Source organism: Falco punctatus (assembly GCF_963210335.1).
Source record: "Falco punctatus genome assembly, chromosome: 3".
Classification (NCBI taxonomy): Eukaryota; Metazoa; Chordata; class Aves; order Falconiformes; family Falconidae; genus Falco; species Falco punctatus.
This window is the reverse complement of record NC_137582.1, coordinates 11,749,100-11,774,463: the sequence shown is the minus strand read 5'-3', so window position 1 is coordinate 11,774,463 and position 25,364 is coordinate 11,749,100. Positions and strand designations below refer to the sequence as shown.

The 25,364-nt window shown below is 40.3% G+C and overlaps 1 protein-coding gene across 3 annotated transcripts in view; it reads left to right on the top strand.

Annotated features, from left to right (window-relative positions):
* FBXL7 (F-box and leucine rich repeat protein 7) overlaps positions 1–25,364 on the top strand; it is a 374,313-nt gene that overhangs the window by 178,671 nt on the left and 170,278 nt on the right. The window contains exon 1 of one of the 3 annotated variants that reach the window (XM_080377782.1): positions 7–591. The exons of the other annotated variants lie outside the window; for them this stretch is intronic. The gene's annotated coding sequence lies outside the window, so the exon portion shown is untranslated. Of the gene's footprint in view, positions 1–6; positions 592–25,364 lie in introns of those variants that run through there. 3 annotated transcript variants of the gene reach the window in all.

Below are 25,364 nucleotides of genomic sequence, written 5' to 3'. Positions count from 1 at the left end.
AGCGGCGGGGGGCCGGGAACCGCGGCGCCCAGACCCTTAAATACCCTTAATTATATTTGCTGGTTTTTGTGTGGTGTTTTTTTTTTGTTTGTTTGTTTGTTTTTTGTTTTGTTTTTTTTTTGGTTTTTTTTTTTTAAATGGATGGGAGGTAACTGCTGCCTCAATTCGTGATGCAGGGGCAGCGGTGGGGCTTAAAACGTAGAGGCAGCTCAGGGGTTATAGCAGCCTAACTCCGCTCAAAACTTCTAGACCGCTCTTTGTAATCCTTTTCTACTTGTCTTTTATATCCCAGGATCCTTATATTATGCAGTATGGTATATGACTGCTTCCTGTCTGAACAGAAAGAAAAAAAATTAACCCCGGGAAGAGGAGGGGGGGAGAGTTAATGTTCTCCAGCTGTTATCCATAGATTATACTCCTGCAATTTCGCTTCAGTGAAACTTTAGTGGGCTTGGTTTTAGATATACAGGGCCTGATTCATTCTTGTGGAAACCTATTAGTCTCGCTGGAGTTGCATCAGGGATGAATTTCAGCTGCTTTGCTGGTGTGAAGGACTACTGGAACCCTCAGCTGGTGTCAGGGAAGCCAATGGCAAGTACAGAAAGTTTGTCTTCCTGCCAGCTAGTTTTAGGCTTTCTTTAACTTCTAGCTGTCTTGTATATGTGTTGCCCTGATACTATTTAGGCAACCGTACAGGATATATGTCTCTTCTTATAGTACTGGGCAACAATATAGGATCCCCACATCATCCCCCCCCCTTTTTTTTTTTTGTTGTTGTTGAGGGTTTGTGGGTGGAGCGAGGGAGATGGTTCTGCTCGGTTTCTTGGGAGTCCAGAAGGCAACTGCCAAAGAATACACCTCTCTCACATCCAAAATATGCATGGAGATTGTGAAAAGGAAAGGGGAAAACCACCGCTTTTCGAACAGATTCTGCGGTTCCTTTCATTTACTGCCAAATGAGCTCTGCTTTCGGAAGAGTTGAAGTCAGAAGCTTTAAGCTAAAGATACTCTCATTGTTGTAAGGTCTCACTCGCTCAATACCATTGCTATTCTGCATAAACAGGGTGAACCTGGCAGTTGCAATCAAAGCCTCTTTGATTCCTCCTAAAAAGAGAAATCTGAGTTTGTCCCCAGAGTTGAAAGGTTCAGTGTTTATAGTTCTGGTCACTTGCAAAAAATCACATTGCCGAGGGGTGTTTAGCTTGATGATAGGAAGGCATGGCTGCATCCCTGAGCTTTCCCGTGAGATCAGAGGAATGCTTGCTTCAATTAATGCACAATTTTGGGGGAGGAATGTGATGGACACCGAGTCTTCTGCAGCCATCGGTGAAGTAGAGGAGAGCTTTACTCTTCCAGAACTACCTGTCAGGAACAGCGAGGAAGAGGAGGATTGGTGCAATTAGGGTATTCTTAATTAGTTCACCTCTTTCCTCCAGTCAGAGTGGAGGTTGGATCCTGGGAATGCAGACCAGATGTGGCAAATTAATCTTTGCAGTACAGACCATTACCTGGGTTAAGAAATAGGTAGAGTACTGGTTTAAAAAAATGAAAGACAGTACAAATAGATTAAAAAAAAATCTCCAAACCCCATAGCCGAAACGTTTATGTTTAGGTAACTTGTCCCATGAACCATTAGTGTGCTTACAGATCTGGGTTTCCTGGCAGCTTCTGTGCAGCATCAATTACTGTGAAACTTAGAAGCTTTTGTTTGCTCCTTTCTTTCTGGGTGATGCAGAGGAGAACAAATCTAAATCTGATAAAGTGAGGCCTTTTTTTCATAAGCTGCTGGGGCTTTTGGTGCCTTTGACAACTGAACTGCTTAATTGCCATACAAAGGTGCTTCTTAATGGGATGTGATTATGACCCCAGGTGGAAGGGTAGCACTCTGAGGAAACACCCGATTGCTGTGTGCTTCAAAAGCAACTGAAATATCTGGGTTGAAGTTTACAAAGTGGCATCTGTGGTTAGCTATGTGGCGCATACTTCTCAGCATAGTGGGCTTTGTAGGTTAACATTGTACTGTGGCATGCCGTTTTAGGGGTGGAGGAAAGTACCTTTGTTAGCTGAACTTCTTCAATGCTGTTTTCTCATTTGCTGCTTGCTAATATTTTGGGTGAGATTTTGGAAAGACAACTGCAAATTATTTTTAAAATGGCTGTTTTTCACGCAGCCTTCCCATCTGCTGTGGAACTGTGGAATGCCATGAATTTGCCTGAATTGTTGTTCTCATCTCAAAGCTGAAGAGATACATCAGGGCAAGGATAACTCCTATTCAAAATGCCACTTTGGAAACATTCGATAATGTTAATTACTGGGAAATTAGGTTTTGCACAGATTGTTACATTGTTACACTTGCAGGTATTAGGCAATGCTTTGAAATTCACATAGACACGGTGTATGTCAGTATCAAGCAGCTGTCTGAGTGTTGGTGACTGATCAGGTAAACTACACTGTACTGCCTTTATTTATTTGCTTGTCCAAGACTTTATGGAATAGAATTTTATCAGAAGCTCCAATTGTCATGTTAAGATGGAGAGTTGGATGCTTGAAGAGTCTAAATTGGATTGTTTACAGAGTTTGCTGAATAGTTCCTGGCACCTTTGAGTATATCTGTTTTCCATAAATTTAATTTTCTAAAAGAGGCTAAAACTTGCTGTGAATGAATCTTAAATGTGAATAAAATTGCTTTTCTGAAAAAATGTCATGCAGATGGATTATGATCACAACACCCATGTAAAAAAGTACACTAAACTTTGTCTACAGGAGTTTACCTCTTTTTAAAAGTAAATTATTCCATACAAGTTTATTTTCCTAGTTTTCATTTGGCCTTAGTCAGACTATTTCTGAAAGCTTGTTTACCTAGAGAAATATGGAGCCTGAGGTTTCAGGCTTGACATAGTGTGCAGTAGATTCCAACTGAAGTGTTAAAGCTTGAAATTAGTCTTTCTGAATATGTTCTAGCAGTCATATTTGAATAGCACGGCTGAAGCTAATAGATCACTGGAGCAAGAAATCCATTTGATCATGGAGCAGTTCTTGTAAGACTTTTGCTTCTGCGGTAGAAATGTATCATCAGTTACCTTAGCAAGAGTGCTTATCTTTGTCCTTCACTTTCTTGCCTCAGGGATACATAATTTGTTTTCTGTCATTGATTTAGTTCTTTGCTTGATTTTTAAATAAGAGGAGACATGCATACCTCATGTCTGATAGCAGAAAGAGCAGCCTGTTGTAGAAGCTATCAGAAATCGGGGGGTTTTGTTCAAGGACCTTTGTTAAAATGTATTGCTAAAGAGAATTGAAGCTGAGCAAAGAAGGCAGTATTCATCATCACTGATGAGGAGGCCGAACTGAAGTGTCTTGCACTTTATTGCTGAGTTATCAGACACCTAGGCAGCTGCTGTTCGTACTTTGCTGCTCATGGTGTCTGTAACAGTTCTGCCAGGATAGCCTTGCGTGTGCTGGGTGTGAGGCCAGTTGGGTGCTGGCTGTAGAGCCTGTCTTGGAGTGGGTAGCAGCTGGCATTTACCTGCTTTCTTTGGGAAAAGGTGACTGAACGCTGTCCCTCTTAGCACCCAAGACAATCTGGCATCCACAACACGAGGGCTTTAAAATTGCAAGCTTCTGTTTCATAACGAAATTGGCTTTGTGGCATGAGTTGGAGGAGCAGTTGGTGTTCTTGCATATGAAAGGAAGCTGTGGCATTGAGGTGGGATGGCTGCTTTACAAAATAACCGTAACTTTTCAACGCTTGTCTTCTTCCCAAGTGACTACTTCATTAAATCGCGAAACCTGAGAAGCAGTCAAATTTGAAAGCAGCTAAATAATGGTACAACATTTTGACGATACCAATGTTCAGACCTCATGAAGGGGTGTCTTTTTAATGAGTCAACTGTCCAGATTGCTGCAGTGGTTGATAAAACTTCCTTTGAGTATCTCCTGCGCTATCTCCTTCCAGAAGCTGGTCTAGAGAGGGTTGGTGACAGCCTGCAGCAGCTAAAATGTATCATGAAAGACTTGATAAAACACAGGAGCCTGGTCAGAGGATGGCAAGGGAAAGATAGATGAAATGGTAGCTTAGGCAAGGAAATCAACATCCTTCCCGAATCACAAGCCTTGCTGACAAACTTCTTTTTTTTTTTTTTTTTTTCTTTCTTTTTGAATCTGAATGTTTAATTTGGGAAGATTTAAATGGAAACTCTTTGGGGATAACTTTAACTCAGTTCTGGTTTTGAAAACATCCTTTCTCCAAACTTGTGGCATTTTCTAGTCACATACCACTTGGAGGGAGAATTCCTGTGTAGATCCCAGTGTCTGCCTAATATAAATGCCAGTGCAGAAACCTGCCTACGTTATGGGGTATAGTTGCCACAAACCACAGGCAACACGGTTCACAAAGGTGGCTTTAACTATGATGGTGTCTGAGCTGGTGTACAGTAGCTGAAGCTTTCTGGGGATTGCCAGCATGTAGCACTGTGGTGAAATGGGTCAGTCTGTGTTTACTCTGGATTAGGTTACTCTTAAATCCCTCCCTTCAGCAGGGAGAAATGGTTAAGATCTCCTTTGTGGACCTACTGTTTCATACTTGAGTCCTCTTTCTTGAGGATGCTGTTGAACACAGTAACTCCTTGTGAATGCTACCTTTGATTTCAGACTAGGTCTCTCCTAATTCAGTGATGGCAAGTGTTTTAAGACATCAGATGTTGTGTATGGAAATCTTTTTAAATCCAAAAGTTCTGTTATTCAGAACCTATAGACTTTTGTGTAAGTGTAGGTTTTGTTTCCCCACAAGGTGTTGGTAGATTAATTTCACATGTAGTGCTTAGGTGTGAAGAGCAGTGTCATGTGGTGGTCTTGCACTAGAGAAATGGTGTTAGTAATGGGTGAGCTATTTTGTTTAGAGTTGAATGATAATTGTTTACCAATGGTTTATGCTAACCACTAGAACCTGTGGAGCCCGACAGGATATTTTAATGAGGGTAAGGGCATGTGAAAGACAGTAAATTAGCTTTTAGTGAATAATTACAAAATTGTGAGCTCCTCCACCCCTCAAGGTGTCATCTCTGTGCATCACGTTTTCAGTGGCAAGGCCAGTTTTTGATTCTGGTATTTATCTTTTTCCACTCCATGAGATTCCTCTAGTCAAGTGAAGTGTCTCATCAAGTTAGGTGCTAAACAGCTCCTAGGCTGTGCAGTTTTTTCCCTGTTTTGTTTTGATGTCCTGGTTGCATTTACACATTACTATCTGATGTGTTAAATGTGAAGTTTAGTGTATAGCGCTTACCACTATCTTCCTTGCTGTTCTGCCCATTCCCAGGTGTTCTAAGGAGATAATATATCTTGCTGCTCTTGTAGAATTCTTTGTGTGTGTGTGTTCTAGTTTGGCTAGTCTTCTCTCATACACCTCCCCAGTGCATAATAGCTGCAACTGAACCATAACGCTCTCCATAGCACTACTGTAAATATTACAGTGCTGCTCAATGACACTTTTTGTGTTGCACTTATTTATGCGATTGTGTTCTGCTTTCTGGTGCTCGGCCATAGTTGATTCCTGCTGCATTTTATCTTTAGCTGGATTCCACTTTGCTGCGTTGAGGGAGTTGAGACTTGCCTCGTAACAGCAAAGCTAGGACAGGAAATACGGTGGCATTCAAAATGCCAATCCTTCAAGCAATGTTGATTTTTAAAAGTGAATTTGCACTCTGACAGTGGCCAACTGCTGCTAACCAAAAGTAACCTTCATAAATGCTGCTTATGATATTCTTTTTGATGTAACTTTCAACTGAGCAATGCAAAAGGATTGTGTGTGTGTGTGTGTGTATGTTTACTCGGTTTGGCTCCACAAAGTAAATTTACTCGAAGCTCAGTGCTTATGTTGCTGCTTATTGTCCAGATCACATGGTGGGGCAGAAGAAGGGTTGAATGCAGCACTTAGCTGCTGTGCTGCTTTCAGTTTCTCATAATCCAGAATTTTTTTTCTTCAAAAATGAACTGTGTATGTGTGTATGCAGACATGTGTGTATATATATATATACACACACACATAGAGTAAGAGATTTGTGGGGGATTTAGGCTTTAAAAAGTTGCTAATGTTACCCGTAGTTTCATAGAAAGCAGAACTTAGTGGCTCACACACATGTTGTTTCATAAAATGTTACTCTCCCATAAAATGCTTATGGGGGAAGGTAGGGTCCCTTGTTTTATCATTATTACTTTGTTAATAGATATAAGCTAACTAACTGTACTCTAGGGAGTTTGACTTGGATGGTTGCTTCAACCTGGTGCAAGATTAACTGGATGGTCTTTCTTTTGTACATTAAAAAAAAAAAAATATGGTTAACTGAGTGCCAGTCAGAGGCCTGAATAAACTTTGATGCTGGTGATGCATGACATGGAAAGCTTCCATCAGACCCATCCCATCTAACGTAGTAGGAGCCTAGGACTTGCACGTCCTAGTCCTTTTACCCGCTCCCCACAGGCAGGGAAGGAAATGAGATTGTTTTGGTAACTTTCCTAAAATAAGGCTTTTTCTGTTCTGTTGAAAGAAAGTCCTTCTACCAAACTGGACTTCATAAAATCAAAGCTGAAGTTGATACTATGTGATTCCTTGTGGAAAAGTACCAATGTGTATTCAGAATGTGTATGGGTTTAAGTCTAAAGCGCTAACCCCCAAAGTCTCGGCACTTTCTGGTGTTTTCGGTCCTTTGGCTACTTCTGGATTTCTCGCTTCTGTGAATAATTCCTGACTAGGAACTGGTTTGCTTCTTTGTGGGTCCTGTTTGTGTTAGGAAAGCAATGGGCAGGAGGCAGTGGATGATATTTGAAGGCTGAATACACAAGTGGTTTATTTCTGCTTGTAATCAGCTATGTCTGTATTCTTTAATACAGGGCATGTGCTTTGCTAAATTAGGACAACTATTTCATTAAGGAGTAAAATCCTTCAAAACTTGAAAAACAGTTCGTGGGCTGCCTATAGAATCTGTTCCTTCTTCATAAGGAAAAGAAATACGCTGCATTGTCCAGGTGTACAGATGTACAACTTGTGATTGGATAGATATTCTGCAGGACTTTGTTACTCAAGTAGCATTTAAATTGAGTACTAGTAGTGTTGCTGTATCTGACCTTGGGGAAAAGCGATTAGTTCTGTTGGATCGTAACCCTCACTTCAGTTCCAAGTCTGCCTGTGTGCCTTCTAGCACAGACACCACATTAAGAACAGTTTTTTTGGAAGAACTCTTTGGAGGAATAGAAGCATAGAGGAGCTGCTGTCAGCTCGGTGTTAGGCTGTAGGTCATTAAAGAAGAGTCCCCGTTACCCTAGATCACGCCTCTTACATGTTTGCTCCTGTGGTATCTGTCTGTTCATACAGAAGGAGAATTCAGCAGGGAGCATGGGCATTTTTCTCAAGTAATTGTTAGTCTGTGTATTGACCAAAGCAAGGGTCTTTACTCCAAGAAGCTCTAGAGCAGAAACAAATAGGAGTAAATTGTGCTGATCAGAGAAATGCTCTCATATATATTCTACATGGAGTTGTAGAGTTGTGCTGTTGTGATTGTGTTATATAGACTAAACTGCAGGAAAGCTTGGAATAGGAACAGTTTCAAATATTGCCTTAAAGGAAAGGCTTGAGTTGGCTGTGTTTGAACAAATATTTAAGGAAAAGTTTCCAACTCCATGCCAGTATCCAAATTCAACAAAAGTAAATTCTTGGCAAAGTAGATCTCTTCACCCTATATACTTCTGTGACCTCTACCTTAAGTAAACGGGGGAAAAATTGTTGGGTCATTTTTTCTTCTCTCTCTCTTTTTCCTATATGCATTTCTTACACCCCACCAAGTTGAAACCCATGTTGGAAGATGGACCATGTTGTCCACGCAAATGGGTATTTAACACACATCTATGTTTGTTTGAATTGGGTAATTACTGTAGGGAACTGCATGGCATTGGGAATTTTTTTTCCTTCCTGTGCTCAACAGTACTGTTTGCTGCAAATGCAATGCCAGGTTTTGTTTATGTGCATGACTTTTTAGACAAATCTAGAGCAGTGTATCAGTTATTGGTCTGATTTTAGTGGATCTTTGTTCAGCAGGAATGGGGGTTTTTCTAACATATCTGTTTGCAGAATTGAAATAGGAAATTGCATGACACAGCAACTTGAGTTCAGAAACAGGTGGCATAGTGACTCTTGAGCTGAGTCATGTAGTTAGACTTGCGTTGCCATCATATCCTTGCCTTAATAGTGTGTGTGGTTGTACAGTACTAAACTTGGAGCTCTGTGTTCCAGGCAGGCTGTGCTGGTAAACTATTCCCAAGACCCTTCTTGGAAATACCTTCAGGAAATACCTCTCTGAAATACATAAATTTGTCAAATGAACATCTTAAATCATGTGATGCTTTTCTTTCTTGGGGATATGTGTACAAACGTGTGTAATAGATGTAGGAGTACTATACTGAAGTCTTCTCAATTAGCATACTAACTTGGAGGAAGGTGTTTTACTCTTGAGGAAGATCATTTTCATTGACAAATTTTCTTCTCTGTTCCTGTAAAAACACTAATGAAATTTTCAGATGATATTATAAAAGGACCGGTTATGTGGTCAGATTTGTTTGTTTGTTTTCTTAAGAAAGAAAAAAGGAGAAGCCAGAAACACTGGCATAATATCAGTGAATGTTAACTAGGAAGAACTCCTTTGATCAAGAGTCACACAGGCTTGTTTGACATTGAAAGGAGAATTTGGATCAAGTAGTTGTCTGGTTACAAGTGTAATCTTGTCAGTTCGTGGGCATCCCAGGCTTTTATTGCCTGTATGACTGCTTGCATTGTGTAGAAGCAGGCCATCTTTCTAAAGCTCTGATGTTAATTTGTTCCCAGATTGCCCACAACCCTCTTTCTGTGTGTGACTGCATGGTATAGAAGAACTTGGAGTTTTTTTGCTTAAATGGTGTAATAATTGCTTAACTAGTATTTAATTTAAATCCTATCCTTGAGAGAAAGTACAGCTATTGTGGGGACTGATGAGCAGAAAGTACATGTATATTGGAGAGCTCCTTACAGTGCTTGTGGTTCTTATGAAACATGTCGTTTTGTCACTGGCACAGTAATGGTAGTACTTGACCTAGCTCGCCGCTGGAGTGTAAGACAAAAAGCAACAGCTAGTCAACAGCAGAAGTACTGAACAGATCACCTTTTCTGTAGTACCTAGTAAAGCATATTTCTATTCTCCATATTCCATTTGCCTTTTCTCTGACAGTTTGTAAGGAAGTTGCTTGTGGCATCAACTTAGAATAGTTTGGGTTGGAAGGGACCTTTAAAGGTGACTTAGTCCAACCCCCCTGCAGTGAGCAGGGTCATCTTCAACTAGACCAGGTTGCTTGGAGCCCTGCCCAGCCTGACCCTGAATGTTTCCAGGGATGGGGCATCTACCACCTCTCTGGGCAACCTGTTCCAGTGTTTCACCACCCTCACTGTAAAAAATTTCTTCCTTCTATCTAGTTTGAATCTACCCTCTTCTAGTCTAAAACCATTACCCCTTGTCCTATATACTACAGGCCTTGCTAAAAAGTTTGTCCCATCTTTCTTATAAACCCCCTTCAAGTATTGAAAAACTGCAATATGGTCTCCCTGGAGCTGCCTTTTGTTCAGGCTCAACAACCCCAACTCTTTCCGCCTTTCTTCAGTGGGGAGGTGTTCCATCCCTCTGTTTTTGTGGTCCTCCTCTGGACTTGCTTCAACAGGTCCACGTGTCTGCTGTGCTGAGGGCTCCAGAGCTGGACACAGTACTCTAGGTGGGGTCTCACATCATTTCTTTTAAACTAAGATGATGGAAACAATAAGCTATTGCTGAAATATGTGGTGAAATTTGTTTATATTATACTACTATGACTCATCCTTTCAGAATTTTTGGAACTTTAGGGTTTACTAAAATAGATATAAATAAAAGCCTTTTAGTAGAAGGATTTCAATTCCAGTTAGCCATGCTAGCATTAAGTTGAAAGTAACAGTATGCTCTTTTATGTCAAGAAGATCTAGTAGCTGACCTTCCTCCTTGAGCTGATGTTTGATTGTACTCTTTTTGTAGCCAACAAGCTTGAAAATCCCCATCTGTCTTCAGCAGGGTTTGAGAACATAGGTGCTCTTATGGCAGAGCTTCTTGCTGAGGAATTGCTCTCTTGTTCTGGCATAGTAGACTGCCAGTGGAGATCAGTACAGGCAGTAAAATTTACGTTAGACCATTTTCAATGAACTCCTGGCCATAACTCAATGTCATCTTTAGAGCCCGAAGTATGCAAACTCACAGACTGGAAATGACATCTCTGGAGATCTCTAATCCAACCCACTGCTCAAAACAGAGTCACTTAGAGCAAGTTGCCCAGAACCATGTGCAGTCAGATTTTTGAGCACCTCCAAAGATGGAGACTGTACTCAGTCACCTGTAGATTAAAAAAAAAAAACAACCCACAAAACCCCAACAAAAAACTTTATTATGTTTAAATGGAAGTGCTTATATTTCAGTTGGTGCCTGTTCACTGGCTGTCAGTGAGAAGAGCCTGGCTCTGTCCTTACTCTACTTTCTCTCCTCTCTAGGTGTTTATACACATCGATAAGATTTTCCCTGACCCTTCTCTTCTCCAGGGTAAATTGTCCTGGCTCTCCAAGTCTGTCCTTGTGTGTCAGACACTCCAATCCTTTAATCGTATTTGTGGCTCTTTGCTGGGCGCTCTCCAGTGTGTCTATGTCTCTCTTGTACTAGTGAGCCCAGAACTGGACCCAGCACTCCATACATAGCCTCACCAATGCTGAGCAGTGAGGAAGGATCAACTCTCTCAATCTGTGAGCAATGCTTCCTGCCGACGATGCAGGCTGGGAATACAGTTGGCCTCCTTTGCTGCAAGGCCACACTATTGGCTCATGTTCAGCTTGGTGTCCACCAGAATCCCCAGATCCTTTTCTGCCAAGCTGCATTCCAGCTGGTGATAACCTCCCCAGGTGCAGGATTCTGCACTTCCTTTTGTTGAACTATCTTCCTGAGGCTCTTGTTGGCCCATTTGTCATCTTGTTGAGGTCTGTCTGAATAGTAGCAATGCTTTGGTGCATCAGTCGCTCCTAGTTTTGTGTCATCTGTGAACTTGTTGAGGGTGCACTCTGTCCCATCATTCAGGTCACCACTAGTGCTGGAGCTCCAGCTGCGCTTCATGCTGCTGATCACAACAGTTTGACCTTGGCACATCAGTCAGTTCTCACTGTCCATTTAGCTAGTCTGTGCTTCATCAGTTTGTCTGTGAAGGTGCTGCAGGAAACAGAGTTGGAAAGTCTTACCGAGGTCAGGATAAATCACATCTGCTGTACTCCTCTCATCCACTGAGCCAGTTGTTTCATTATCGATGTCTGACAAATTGGTCAGGCATGATTTCCAGTTATAAATCCACACTAGTGATTCCCTATCACCCTTTTGGAAATTTTTCTGTCACTTTTCCAGGACTGAGGTGAGGCTGACTAGCCTTTGACTGCCTAGATTGCCCTCCCTGCCCTTCTTGAAGATCAGGGTGATTTTTGCTTCTGTCTAGTCCTCAAGAACCTCTCCTGATTGCCATGACCTTTCTAAGATAATTGAGAGTGACCTTGTCATGGCGCTGGCCAGATCACTCAGCCCACAGAAGTGCATCCCATCAGGTCTCATGGATTTATGTCTGTCCAGTTTGTTTAGGTGTTTCCTAACTTCATCCTCCTGTACTTCTATTGGTCACTTCTGCTTACAAAAGGTACTACCAGGCTTTCAGAAGCAATAGAGTTCAAGTGTAGCAAGTTCTGGCAAGTGTCGAGGCTGTCTTACAGTAGTTAAGTGTCTCTAAACACTGCTCGGTAAACTTGTGTCTACAGCTGGTTTGGAGTTTTTCAGCTATGATTTATTTTTACCTTATTAACATTTTTTTTTTTTTTTTTTTAAAAAGTCTTCTTCATTTCCACTGTATAAAGAAACTCACTTTTTCTCAATGACTATGCTTTCTCTTGGCAAAGAACAGATAAAATACAAGAATCCTCCTAAGAGTTGTGGTGGTCAAATCTGGCTCTGGGTTTTTTGTTGCTGTTTCTGGCAGCATAAATGGTCTGTGCTTTTATGAAAAGCTTCTCCTATGGAGTTTTGCTTGTTTCAGAAGGAACAGCTGGCCCAGGATCACTTTTTTTTTTTCTTCTCTAGCAAATGCAGATTGTGACTTTAACTAATGAAGAAGTTATATTTGTGTTAATTATGGTAGGAAATAATTTCTGCAGTTTTCAAGTTGATGTAGCTATGACTGCTAAAAATACTTAACAGTAATCCATATTCTGCTGATGTAAAGATCTGCTTGTTTCCAAGTATTCCAGAATTGGATCAAAAAGGATTTAAATCCCCTATTTAAAATATGGTGTAAGGGATATGGTCATATTCAAGCTTAGAAGAAACTGTTTGTATTTCATTCACTTATGAAAAATGACTGTCTGAAATTTTCTTCTTAAAACAAAGAACAATCGTTACCAGATGATACAGTTAATTTTTAATGCTCTAAAGTGCTAGTAGATAATTCCCAGTTTAGAATCTTCTGTTTAAAACTGAAGCCATGTACAACACAGCATTAGATGTAGCAATACCCAAAGCATGTTACTTGGCAATGGAATTTACGTTTTGGTATTAGTACTGAAAAGCTACCTTTAGGTTAATTCACCTGCTAATAAATGCTCAAGGAGTAATGTTCTGTGTGGGAGAGGGGGTAACTTTCTGGAAAGATGAAAGGCTAAATGGCCTGTGACATAATCAGACTTATGAAAGACAGTGGGAGCAGAACTGTATCCACAGGGCCTGAATTAAACTGTTCAAACAAAAGATTTTAGAGGTGACATTTTAAAAATGGTTTTTCTTTCCATTTGTATGTATAGAGTATGCAGCATAGTCCAGTATGAAGTTTTTTTTGGCATTCATTAGGCACGAGCCGAATATTTTGCTTATGCCTTCATTTCTCTTGGGAAATTACTGCTCTTTATTCCCCCATGGGTGTACCTTTTGTTGCACTGTGTGGTTGTCTTTATGAAGAAACATGAATACTTGTTGTGGGTATTTATTTCTCTTGCCAGGAACTGCTGGAACAAAGGTGAATGTGAGATTTCCTCTCCCTCAAACAATTACTGTTTTTTTCCAGCTTTGACTCTGGTTCCGGGAGGTTCTATGAGAGAGCGCTTTGCTCATATCTGAGAAATTATCCAGCTGTGAATGGGCTTACAGTTTATCAAGAGGTAGCATCAGAATTGTGAGTAAGGGGAAGCATTAGTATCTGTTTGGTTGTCCGAGAGCTTATTCATTGAAATATTGTGTGCTTGTTTAGGGCTTTGGTAACGATGTAATTTGCTTCTCACCATGAAAGTACGTAGTATGTCAAGTTGTATTTCTGTCTCTGAGACCTGAACTGGAATAACTGCCCAGCATCTCAAAAATGGTACGTATTTCTTTAGTTGTGGGTTGGCTAACAAAGTGGAATTGAACCACCTTATTGCTTACCGTGTTTGAGCACAGGAAGAAATGTTGGCAGCGGAAGCTGGACACAAGAGAATGTTGCAGACCCGTTCCTTTCTGGGTTTCCTGCTTTCAGTTTGCCAGGCCTCAGTTTCTATAGAAAATAAATTTATGCCATTCTGTAGATAAGATCTCGTCCTGCCCTTCCCCCTGCTGTGCCCTTCTCCGAAGTGTAGGGTTTCTTCATTAAGTCCCTACATGAGCAAAAACATTCCTAGAAAGTGAAGTTTGGCTTCCACGGGATTAGAATCTAAACCAGAACAAGCCTGGTCAGACACAGGAGCCTTTCACGCAGCAGAGTTGGCTGTTAGTGGTTGTGTGGTTTGTCTGTTTGTGCCTTTTAAGCGCCAATTAATCCTACCCGTGTTTTCCTCAATTTTCCTCCTAATTGAGGTATCGGCACTTGGCTGAAAGGAGTGTGGTAGGTAGGACACAGAGCCTAGTCTTTTCATGAATTGAGTCATACTGACAACTGTCTTGTTCCTAATGCTAGCCATCCATGGTTTTGAGGAAATGTAAGACAAATTGCAAAGGATTCTGAAAATTTAGGAGGTATTTTTGAGCCAAGGCCATGTCTCTAACTATACACTTGAGAGAAGAATCCTCACACAGTCTTGCTTTAACCCTGTAGATGCCAGATTATGGATAGCAAGCGGAGTGTGGACAAAATCCCTGTATAATCACAACAACTAATTCTTCTTTTTCTTTATTAGTTGAGTAAATCACGTATTTACCAAGCGCTGAAAATGGTAGTGCTTGGCCACGGGGCAGCCCTATGCAGAGAGCCATCAAGTCTGCTGGCTTATACCCCAAAGCAACCATTTGGTACAAGATATGCCCTTTATCTCGCATGGTGAATTTTTCCAGTAGGTAGCATTCTCCAGAAATGATGAGCGCAGTCTAGTACAAAAACTCTGTAATGGATACATCAGGCTCACCTATTGGTACGTAGTAACCTAGCGCTGTAGCCCTAGACGGCTGGTGGGGAAGCCTGTTTTATCCACCCAGGTAAGGGAGGGCAGGATGGGGAAGGGGGTGATGTCTCCAGAGTTCCTCAGGCTTTCACACAAATCCTTAACTAGTAGGCAGCATGGCTGCACTTAAACAAGTGTGCTGTGTTTTATTTTCAGTTTTACATGATAGCTGCTTTTGGTCTTTGTTTTTGTAACCTGCAGCAGTGTTGGGAGGTGCAGGATGAGCAATGTGAGAGCTCAATGGTAATTGCAAAGAATTCTCAGGGTTTTCATTGATTTCTAATCTGCTTTGATTTAGCATACTCTCCAGAAATTCTATGATAATCATGCAATTCTACTCTGTGATACCTTTGCACTCAGCTTTTCCCAACTGTCCCTCAAATCCTCCGCAGTTCCTTACCTCTCTCTAGAACCTTTCTCCAGGAGGAAAAAGTATACATAACTTCTTCATAGGTCTTGCATGTGCTATACATCACCTGGATGGGATTTGATCTGAGGTTCCGTAGTGTTCAATGAAAAGTCTCTTTTGTTAAGAGCAAGAACTGCTGCTGTCCCTCTTTCATACTCATAGGTTTGGATGTGTGTTGTCAATACAGATTATTGCTACTTAAATCAAGTAGTGTTGTAGGACAATTGGGCCTGCTGTTTAGCTGGTAGTAGTCGATGTCAGAACTAAGACTAACAAAACTTTCCATCTCTTCCCTGCTTTAGAAATGGTTTCTACTCTAAGTTGATTTGAAGATGAAGATTGTGCCCCCCCCCCCAGCATTTATTGCATTGTAACAACATATGCTGTTCCAATGTGAGGAGTTTTCTGCAAAACTTTCTTTGTAGACTTGACAATAGGAGGTTTCAGAAAAAAAATTAAACATAATCTCAACTATGTTTTCTAGACCCTTGAGTCTTACAGCTGAAAGCACAGAGGTGGAGTTGCAGTGGAAAGATGTGTGTGTATTTAGAAGATCAAGAGAAAAATCTTTCCTGAACCATTCAAGAGAGGTTTACTAGTACCCAGTAGAAGCTTCTCTTCAATTAATAAAAACATCCTTTGAGTGAATGCCTTACAGACAGCAGGTCGGTCTGTTTCACTAGTGAATCATCTAGTGAACTGATATGTTTCTGATTTTAATATGCTTCTGTTTGGGTGGTAGTAAATGGTGGAGGATTAGCCGATTACATGTAGTATTTGGTGCTGTTCTCTTCTATAGCAATATCAAAATTGAGTTTGCTTCAGTTTTGAGAAAGGAACCTTATCTCATGGTATGGCTGAGCCTATTGACTTTGGAACAAGAGCCTACTGCTTTTTTTAAATGAGTACTTTTTAAAAAAGGACTAAATATCTTTTTTCTTTTTTAATCATCCTTCATGATGGAACCATGGAAAAGTTAAAAAACAAACACCACCACCTTGGTATTGTATTTAGGTTTTGCATTTGCCTGCAGAAGAGCTGAAGTCCTGTGTTGGTAATACCAGGACTGCAACGTGAGTAATACATTTTGGACTTCTGTGAAGCTGTGTGATAAGAATAGAAATACCTGGACAGTAAAATTCTTTAGGAAGAGTTTTAGAAGGTCAATGCATATAATGGAGCTGATGTGTGTTCATACTATGCAGTGCTGTTGATATTCTGGCCTTTTAGTTTTACAAAGTAGTGCATTTTAAAAGAAAAAAATTGCATTCATAACTAACTTTAAGCCCCTATTTTTTTCTTAGTATACGTGCTAAGTAATGGAATTTCTAAAACTTTAAGCTCCAGAATTCTAGGAAGAATCCTCAAAGTAGTTTTCAATCTGGTTCTAGTAAAATGGCTTTGAAGAGTTAAGGCTGAAAATACAGTTTGCGGTGTTCTGTGATCAACATCGACCTTTGTGATTTAAAATGGTGGCTTATTTCTGAAATACTTTATCTGAGTAATGGAAATATGTTATTAATTTTTTATTGAATATTCTGTATTCTGCAATATTCCGATAGCAACAGTCAAATGTACTAAATTGTACCTAAGAAAAAGCTCAAACAACCCAGCACAAATTATGCGAGAATTAAATGCGTGAGAAGACTGGAAGGTGGACTCACCGTCCTTTCCTTGAGACTGTCCAGCCCACATCAGTTACACAGGAAAGTCATTTGGGACTGGCTGTCTTCTGAAGTGTATCAGTGGAGCCTTGATAACTTTAGTTGCCAGCAGATCAGAAACCAATGCTATGCATTTTTCATAAACAGTTTTCTGTGATGTTTTTCAAACTTTGGCAGAGAAGGAAAAGAAATGCCCTCTGACTTCCTTTTATGTGAGACTGAGAAACAAAGAAACTGGCAAAATCTGTACTCTTCATCAGATACGCTCATTTTCAACTCTGATGGGTTTTATGTAGGTGTTCTTCTTTTCACCAGTGTTGTCTCTTTTTTTTAAAAGAAGTTTATATCCACACGTATACACTTTCTTGGTATGAAAATCTTTAGTAGTACCTTCATTAAAAGCAGAATGTGATTTTTATTTGAATGTATTCGATATACACAAACAATGCTAATGCTTTGTGTTAATCTCTCTTAACGTAGTACATTGAATTGAGACTGTGAAATGTGACAGCCCTTGGTGTGTGTGTGGGTTTTTTTTGTTTTTTTTTTTTGTTTATTTTTTTTTTTTGTAGGGCTATTCCCTTTGGAAAGTTGGAGAACTAAAATATGAAAATTATTTTATTAATGTTATGTATTCTTAGTTTGCTGCTCAGACGAGACACCAGATGCAATAAACCGGGTATTTCCTTGGGATTTTTTGGTGGGGTGTTCTGTGATGGAGGATACAGCGATGCTGCATCTGATCAGTGGCAGAGCAACACCTATAAAGTGGAGCTGTGCTATCATAACTTTTGTGAACTTAAAAAAATTTATTGCTGTCTTCCATTTACTAAAGGACTGACTTATCTTTCTCTTTCCCAGTAGGTAAAAAGAGCTAGAGTAGCTTAATGTCATCTTTCCTGTTTGGTTATAGTCCAAAACACCTCAAATATCTGGCATATGAGGCAGCCTTTCAGTGCTTTCTAAGTTGGGAAGAGTACCGCTGGTTTCTTTTTTTTCTTGGAGGTTGACTCTTTGCAGGAGAAGTAAGAAAACTTCTCTGAAGAGATCACGTCAATTGTGAGTGGTAGATGGACAACTCCTCATATTTTATAGTTTCTTTGCCACTTACACTTCAGAATAAATCTTCATGTAATGGATTTCTGGTTTAATAAAATTGTATGGATAGATAACACCATTTAGAGAAGTGACACAAAGGCTTTCAGAATTCTTTTTAAAGAAAGCTTGCCACTTGAATGACTTCCTGCGCTGTCTTGCAGTGTGAACTGCTACAGAGCTCTGCAGCAATGCTGGAACAGTTAAGATTAGGTAAGAAAGATTTTCTCATTTTTCCAGGTAGGGCTTTGAACGTTTGAATAAGGTTAAAAAAAGAACAGGTAATGAATCCATCCAGAAGCTGCCAAAGGAATTTAAGTTTGTAATTTTGGGTCAAATCTGGTATCGCTCCTTCAAGAGCTGCCTTTCAAATTGTCTTTCTGCAGCTGAAAGCAAACCTCAATCTGAGATCGGTCTGGATTCACATTATTGCATTCTGAGACACAAACATCACTGATTGTCTCCTAGTACCCTGATCCTTGGGTTCACCACTAATCCTGTTGCCTGCTGCTCTCTTGTCCAACAACAGTTCCTCATAGTTCAATGGCTGTCTTCAAGGTAAATGAAACCTTGGGTATGCTCCCACGTGGAGATGGTTGGCTGACTGCAACTGCTGCTTGACTCTGCAGCTCAGGTAGTGTTTTATTCTGCACTGGTGTAGTTCTGACTGTCCAGAGGTGTTTAACATCCTGAAAATTTTTTTCTTGCGCCTCCTAATCCCATTTGAATAAACTGTGAAGTGGCTTAGAAGCTATTCTTCCCTTGTTTAGTGGCACAGTTATCTCCTTAGATGACAGTAAGTATTTGTCCTCTGCTGTGTAGTTTAAGGAGGAGTGTGGGAGAGTGGGCACTGCAAGGGCTTGTGTTGTTTTGAAAATGCTTTTTGGGATCCAGACAAAAAGTAATGTCTGGAATATTTCTGTTTATTGTCTGTGAGAGGCACAGGAAATAAGAAAGGCCAACAAAATTATAGCAGCCAGCAAACTCCTCTGAAGCAAAGGAAAATTTAGGAGTGACAGAACTGGGCTTTGCTGCCCACTTGGTCTCTGTTGCACATTTCTCATAAATCTAGTGACAGAACTGGATCAAGGCTCCTTCATTCCAGAAAAGCAGAGGGGGAAATGAAGCCAGAGATTCAGAGCCAGATTACTGAGTAGAAAAGGGAGAAACCTCTGTTTTGCAAAACCTCCTGGCTCTGTAGGTGAGCTCTCAAGTAGGCACCAGAGCTGCAGGCAAGCCTGTAGGCAGGATTTTCTTCCATTTTCACTTAGTAGAATAAATGGTTTTGATTTTCCTTTTGCTAGTTAGGAGCTGCAGATGGTAGTGGAAGATGCTAAGGACAGATGTTCTGCCTAAGTGTGAGGAAACTGATGTAAAATACTGGATGATCCTGTACTGCCTTGACGAATTGGGAATCTCCAATCTTGGGAAAACTCTATCTCTGTGGCTTTAAAGATAAATGACCTACCAGGTCTGCAAGTTCAAGGCAAAGATTTTTGGCCTTCTGTTTTTTTGTAGCCTTGAACTGTTTGATTTTTAGGTTAAACAGATGCATAAACAAAAATATAAATGTAAAACTTAAACCTGGGCAAGCGGCCATAGTATACACACTAGAGTTTCTGCTTCTTTGAATATTTAATGACAATAAATTATTGTAAAGTACTTTATGCCTCGTTTGTAACAAAGTAACACTTTTCTCTTAAAATGTTGTTGCCACATGTGTGGTGTAAAAATGCTATTTAGACTTTATTTTTGGTTGATACTAACCTCAAACAGTGACTGATTCCTTGGGATTAATTGGTGTGCTTTCTGCTAACCCCAAACATGTACTTGACCTGTGAGAGAGTGTTGCTGTGGGACTGCTTGCCTTCCCTGTGACACGTGGGCATCTGAGATTGTCCTTCAGAGCAGTACTTTTTTGCATGGGTTTCCATCAGGGAGAGACTCTGTGTGTTGTGCTGTTACGTTTCTGTCATGGAATTTAACGCTATTTTTTGCTCTTAAGAAATACTGCACTTTGACTGTGGAGCTGATGCTCATCTCAAGACGGAGCACTCGGGGTTTGTATAGTGACTGTGTGTGTGTCCAGCGATTTCATGTTTTAAATTAAAATCTTAATGGCAGTTATCAACAGTGGCAGAAGTAGGAATTGGAAGAAAAGGGCTGTATGCACAAGGTTTCTCTCTCTAAAGGCGTTGGAAGTACCTTTGCCCAGAGGCTGAAATAGGTGTACTGGCTGAAACAAGAGATCCCTCTGGCCTGGTTCCTATCCTCCACAGCAACTCTTAGCGAATCCCAAAGTAAGAATAGTTTAAATGAAATCACACGAAAAGTTATTTGACAGAACCTGAAAGCTAGAATTCTTTTCTTTAGGAGTGGGACTGATATCTGAAGCAGAAATGAGATATGTAGGTGCGCTTTTCTTGTTAGCTCTTCACTGCTGCTTATTTGAAATGTTACAATTCTGCTGACTGCAGTAGTCAGGAGAAGTAAAAAGCTGTAGTCATATTTTGTGTTCAAAAATGGAAGCCTGCAAACTGTGATCGCGCATGCCTACACTTACCTGAAAATGTTTGTTTCTGACACCTTGTGGTTGAGCCCCACAGAGCAGCAGCAATATGAGAAATTTCGTTAGAGAGTGTGAGCCTGTTTTTTCCTTGCTGTATAATGTTGCTTTTCTAGCTTTACTCCAAAAGCACAGCCTTGTTGTGTGAAAATGTATTAACCTAGTTGAGTGAATTCCTCCTTTCAAGATGATAAAATTAATTGAAGCTCCATGAGTTTGTGTTGAACTATGAAGGACCGTTCTAGGGTTCTGGAATTTCAATTTTGTCACGTGTATAGTACATGCCTAAGTATTGGATTATGGACCATAAGAACTAAAGCTGCCTTTTTCCAAGCTTTTTTATTTTTCCTGCATAAGCATTTTTATTGTTCATCTGTTTTCAATAGCTCTCAATAAGGGATGGGTTTTACAAAACATTTTTACAGTAAAAGCTTTGAAGCATATCGTTGCTTGAGTTCATCTTACCCTGAAATAGCTTTTTCTCAAATACTTTGCTGTATCACATGGGACTGCTGTAGCTCCAAGACCTGGCTTGGACTTGATGGGTCTGACTGGGGCAACTTTCACTGAGAGTGACTTTGTCTACAAGTCTAAGCCTCTGTTTGCGTGCAGAAGGCATGCTTGTTCTTCTGGAAGTCTCTACTTCAGAACACTGAGACTACCTTTAATACTGAGGGTGAGCACATTGTGAGAGCTAATCTACCAGCTCTGTATATCTATAAGCCCTCTTAATTTTAGTTTGGTTTATGTGGGGAAAAAGACATTTTCAAACATAGTCTGTAATGGTTTCATCAAGTCAGATAAAGTACCATTGGAGAATCCATTTATTGCTGCTATAACAGTCTAAACTGAGATTCTCATCCACGTAGAAGCTTTGCATCAGAAGAAATGCTGTTGCTATTGGGCATAACTTCTTCAGCAAAAGTTTTGAAGGTTGATCTGGCCTGTGAATTTCAAATCACTTGCGCAGAATTCCTTTATGGACTTGAAGCCATTCCAGGGATTTAAGAACAGAATTGTGAAGCCTATGTTTCCTTCTTGGTAAGGATAGAACACTGGCAAATGGACACATTTACTATCTGTGATTATTGGCTGAATCCTGCAAAAAGCAGATCTTGTAGCTTGATAACAGCTCTGACTGAAAGCTGCATAACTTGCATGTCTCTCTGTTTGTAATTATCTAATCCTGCTTAGGCTTGCTTTTCCTGAACGCTGTTTTTTTGTATGGTGAGCATTTCCTGCAATACAGGACTAATATAGGACTGAGGTTCTTTCCCATCGCAAGGTAGAATGCTCCATATCTGAACAAATGTCTGGTAGTAATGGCTTAATTTTTTCTGAATTATTCTGTAGGTCATATTTCTCTTTAGACCTAATGAGCACTGTTGCTCTCTCCTGGACTATACTCTTCAAAGGAGAATGCCAAGTGCTCTAAATACTTGGGTACTTTAATAAAAGATGAATCCTGTCGGCATCTGCTGCTCTTCTCCATGGAGTATTCTTGTTATTGGCCTGGTTGTTCATTTTTCGTGTCTTCTGGCAGTAACAGCTCCTGGTAGCTGGATGTCAGATACCCGCAGGCATGTCAACGTGGCTCTGCTTCCCACGTTGGGGAGTCTGTGTTAATGCTCTGGCTTAAACAGAGCAGCCATGTCCTGGAAACACCGACTGTCCGGTGTGCCATGGCCCTCCCCATCCTAAATTAGCAAGTAGCTCTACAAGGTGATTCAAGTTGAGGGGAACCCACTTCAGGAAAACTTGTTCTGCAGAAGTTTAAGCAGAGAAGAAACTTAAGGCTGAGGAAATTTTTGATCAACATGTGTTGAAGTTTAGGTATACTGCTGATTATGCAATTCTGGAAATACAGAGGCAATCCAACTAATTATTAGTTAAATATCAGGTCTTTATTAAAAGCCAAAGTACTTGCATGATTCACCAGTCATTGATTCATATGAAAAAAGTAAAATAGATGTTTTAATAAAAACCGCTAAGGGAATTGTCAAGCTAAGTTCCAAAAATTTAATAGTAGGATGTGGCTCTTACTTCATACACAAGTCCAAAATTGTTAAGAAACACATGGAAAATGACAGCCTCAGTAGATAGAACAGTGTGCTCCCAGTGTGGCTAGGTCTTCAGAAATTTTTCCAAGCAGGCATTGAGACTTCCTGTCATGAGAAAATCAAGGTAAATACTTTGCTTGTTTTTAACAGCAAATTGTATAAATTCTTTTCTTTTCTGCTTAGTTGTGCCTTCTGTTAGAGGGTCCATGCACTGAGGCTTGTTTTTGTCATAACTTTTCTGTTTCTGTTCATATTTTTGTACAAATCATGTGCAGCAGGTACAGGACCCAGAAGATTTAGCAGTCTGCCTAGGCTGGTTAAGACCTCTGCTATTTGAGCTACCAGTTGTCTGTGTTAAGCCCTGATAATAAGCTGCTGTTATTCCCAGGGGTTTGCTTTTTCAGTCTCACAATGGACCGATGCATCAAATACTGTCTAGTAATCATGGTTGCCTCTCTTTTTTTTTTTTTTTTTTTTTTTTTTTAATATGGTTTTGCTTGCACATCAGGATGTTGATATGGGTAACTACATGGACTCCGGTATTCACAAATGTGTCAGAGGGCTCTGTCTTAGTATGTTTTTCTGAAGCAGGTCTGCTAGGCAGTCAGAATAGTTACAGGGAACACTTAGCAGTCATTACAACAGTTTTCACTTCCATACAGGTATCCTTGGGTAGCTTTTAATGCGAGTGGTGTTGCAGAGCTCCTAAAGGATATGTAGACTGTGAAGTCATCATAATACTCTCAGTAGTTGGCAAATAGTAGTAGCCTGGTTATGGTTTAGAAAGGTCTGCTTAAAAATTGCTATCCTTTAATGAAACTACCAGAACCTCTGACATGAAAGAAAAATAAGCATATAGATTCTTTATGTTCAAAATAAAACTTGACAATGAACGCGAAGAGCCATCGTTACCACTTCTGAGTGAGTTTGGAAGCCTGGTAGGGAATGAGTGACGTGAAGCTTCTACTGTGACTCGTCATAGCTAGAAACTTAAATGTTTCTTTAAGAATCCTGGACGAGATGGAAGTACTAATTGAAAGAATATAGGTATATTGTGAGGTACCCAAACAATGTATATCACTTACCAGTACATATGTAGTTACACACATTTTTGATGAAGGGAGATAGGAGGAACTTTCTGAGGTGAGATCTGACACCTCTACCTTGCTGGCCCCAAGTGGTGTAAATTTTTGTATAGGCAAAAGTGTTTCTTTGTTTTAATTCAGCTGTGCTCTGTCTTGCCTGCCTTCCACAGTACTTCTCTTTACTCTGGACACAGCAAGTTAGTAGTGGTCTCTGATGGAAACACATTCCAGAAGCCTCATCTAAAACGCAGGTGTACAGAAACGTGTTTAAGGGTCATAAGTACTCCCGTTGCCTCTTGCATGCTTATAATGGAAATTACTGGCGTAGTCCTAGCCATGACCCAGGAAATACAGTTAGTATTTTTTCTAACAGATGGAGAAAAATAATCTGCTGTTACTAATCTTGACAGTAGAAATTGTGTTTGCAATGCATACCAGCTTGCAAAGGTGTCTTTAACTGTGCTTTGAAATCATTATAGTTGTATGAATGTTGACAGCCTTGAGGTAGCTGGATTTTTGTCTCCCCCTCCCCCCCCCCCCCCCCTTTTTTTTAAAGCCTGTCTCTTCAGAGTTCAAAATGACTATATTAAAGAACTTAAAATCTAATATTTCATATGGGATTAAATTTGAAATTGTTTGCTACTGTGTCCTATAGAAATCCAATCTTGGCATGCGAACAATTTATAATACCATGCTGTAGCTATTGTATACAGCAGAGAAAGTTTTAAAAGCTTCCCAATTCCCATAAAGTTTCATTTGAATATGCAGTGTGCTTGTAAAGACAGTCCAACCTCGTATCTTCCCTGTAAGGTACCTTGTCTGGAAACTGCTCTATTTAATGTGTTCTTGTGGCCAAACCTACAAAGATTTTTGTACATTTGGAGCACTACAGTGTTTGTATACCAAGATCAGGTATTCTTGAGAATGTGGTTAGACTTAAAAAAGTAGCTTGACCTTCATAACATTTCAGTTATTTTAGCTGGAGGTATTATTGCTGTTACCAGTTTGTCTGTATTTTTTTTTATTTTGTTGATGGAGTTTGTTTTTTTGAGGGTGCTTTAGCTTTCAATTTTCAGATGTGCCAGTATGAGTCTTAGTTGACTAACTTAAAAGTTCAAGTTCATTTTTTTATGGGGTTTGACCATAAATCAGCCCTATAAATCTTTACTTGGCAACTGTTACACTATTTTTAATTGGATGGTAAGAAGATTGGTAAAGGGAGAGGAGACCTTTGAATGGATCTGTCACATACTTGGTGTCTTACTCCTCCTTTTCTCTCCAAATCCCACCAAAGAAAGTTTAATGATTGATAGTTCATAGGTAGGAAGCTGTAAGGTTTTGTAATGCTCATGGTAATGGTTATGTGGAACATGATGCTACTGGGTTATGTTTTCTTTTTGTCTAGTTGAATTTTAGTGTAAAATTTTATCAAAGCCAAACCTACCGTCAGTTTTGGTTCCTTAGTGAAGGGAAGCTCTGCCTTAGGGTTTTTTTATGTTCAATGCTTGCTTCAGCAAGGGAGTGCATCTTCAAAGGACAGTGTCTTTCCTACTGGCCAGTACCTGCAGGGTCATTGCAGCTCTTTGCTGCCTTATCTCCTTTTCCCCTACCACCAGTAGTCCCTGCAGACCTGTCTCCTGGGATGAGGCATTAGCCTCTGAGTGTGCAAGTGCTACTGCCATTGTAGTCCAAATCTTCTCAAGCAGCGAGGCCAGCCTGTGCAGATCCTGCCTGTCACAGGCATTTCAAAGGCTTAAGGAAACAAGATTCACATGCGGTTTGTCTGTGTAACCCTTCAGCCCTCTTTCAGAATCCGCTTGGTGCCTGGGGTGCTGATCCTGCTGTTGTTGAGGGCCAAAGATCCCTTTACTATAGGGTAACAACTGCAAAGAAACCCAAAACTTACAGCTGCACTTCTCTGGTAGCCTTTCAGGTTGGGAAGCAGATGGTGATGGTTTAAGCAGAGAAGG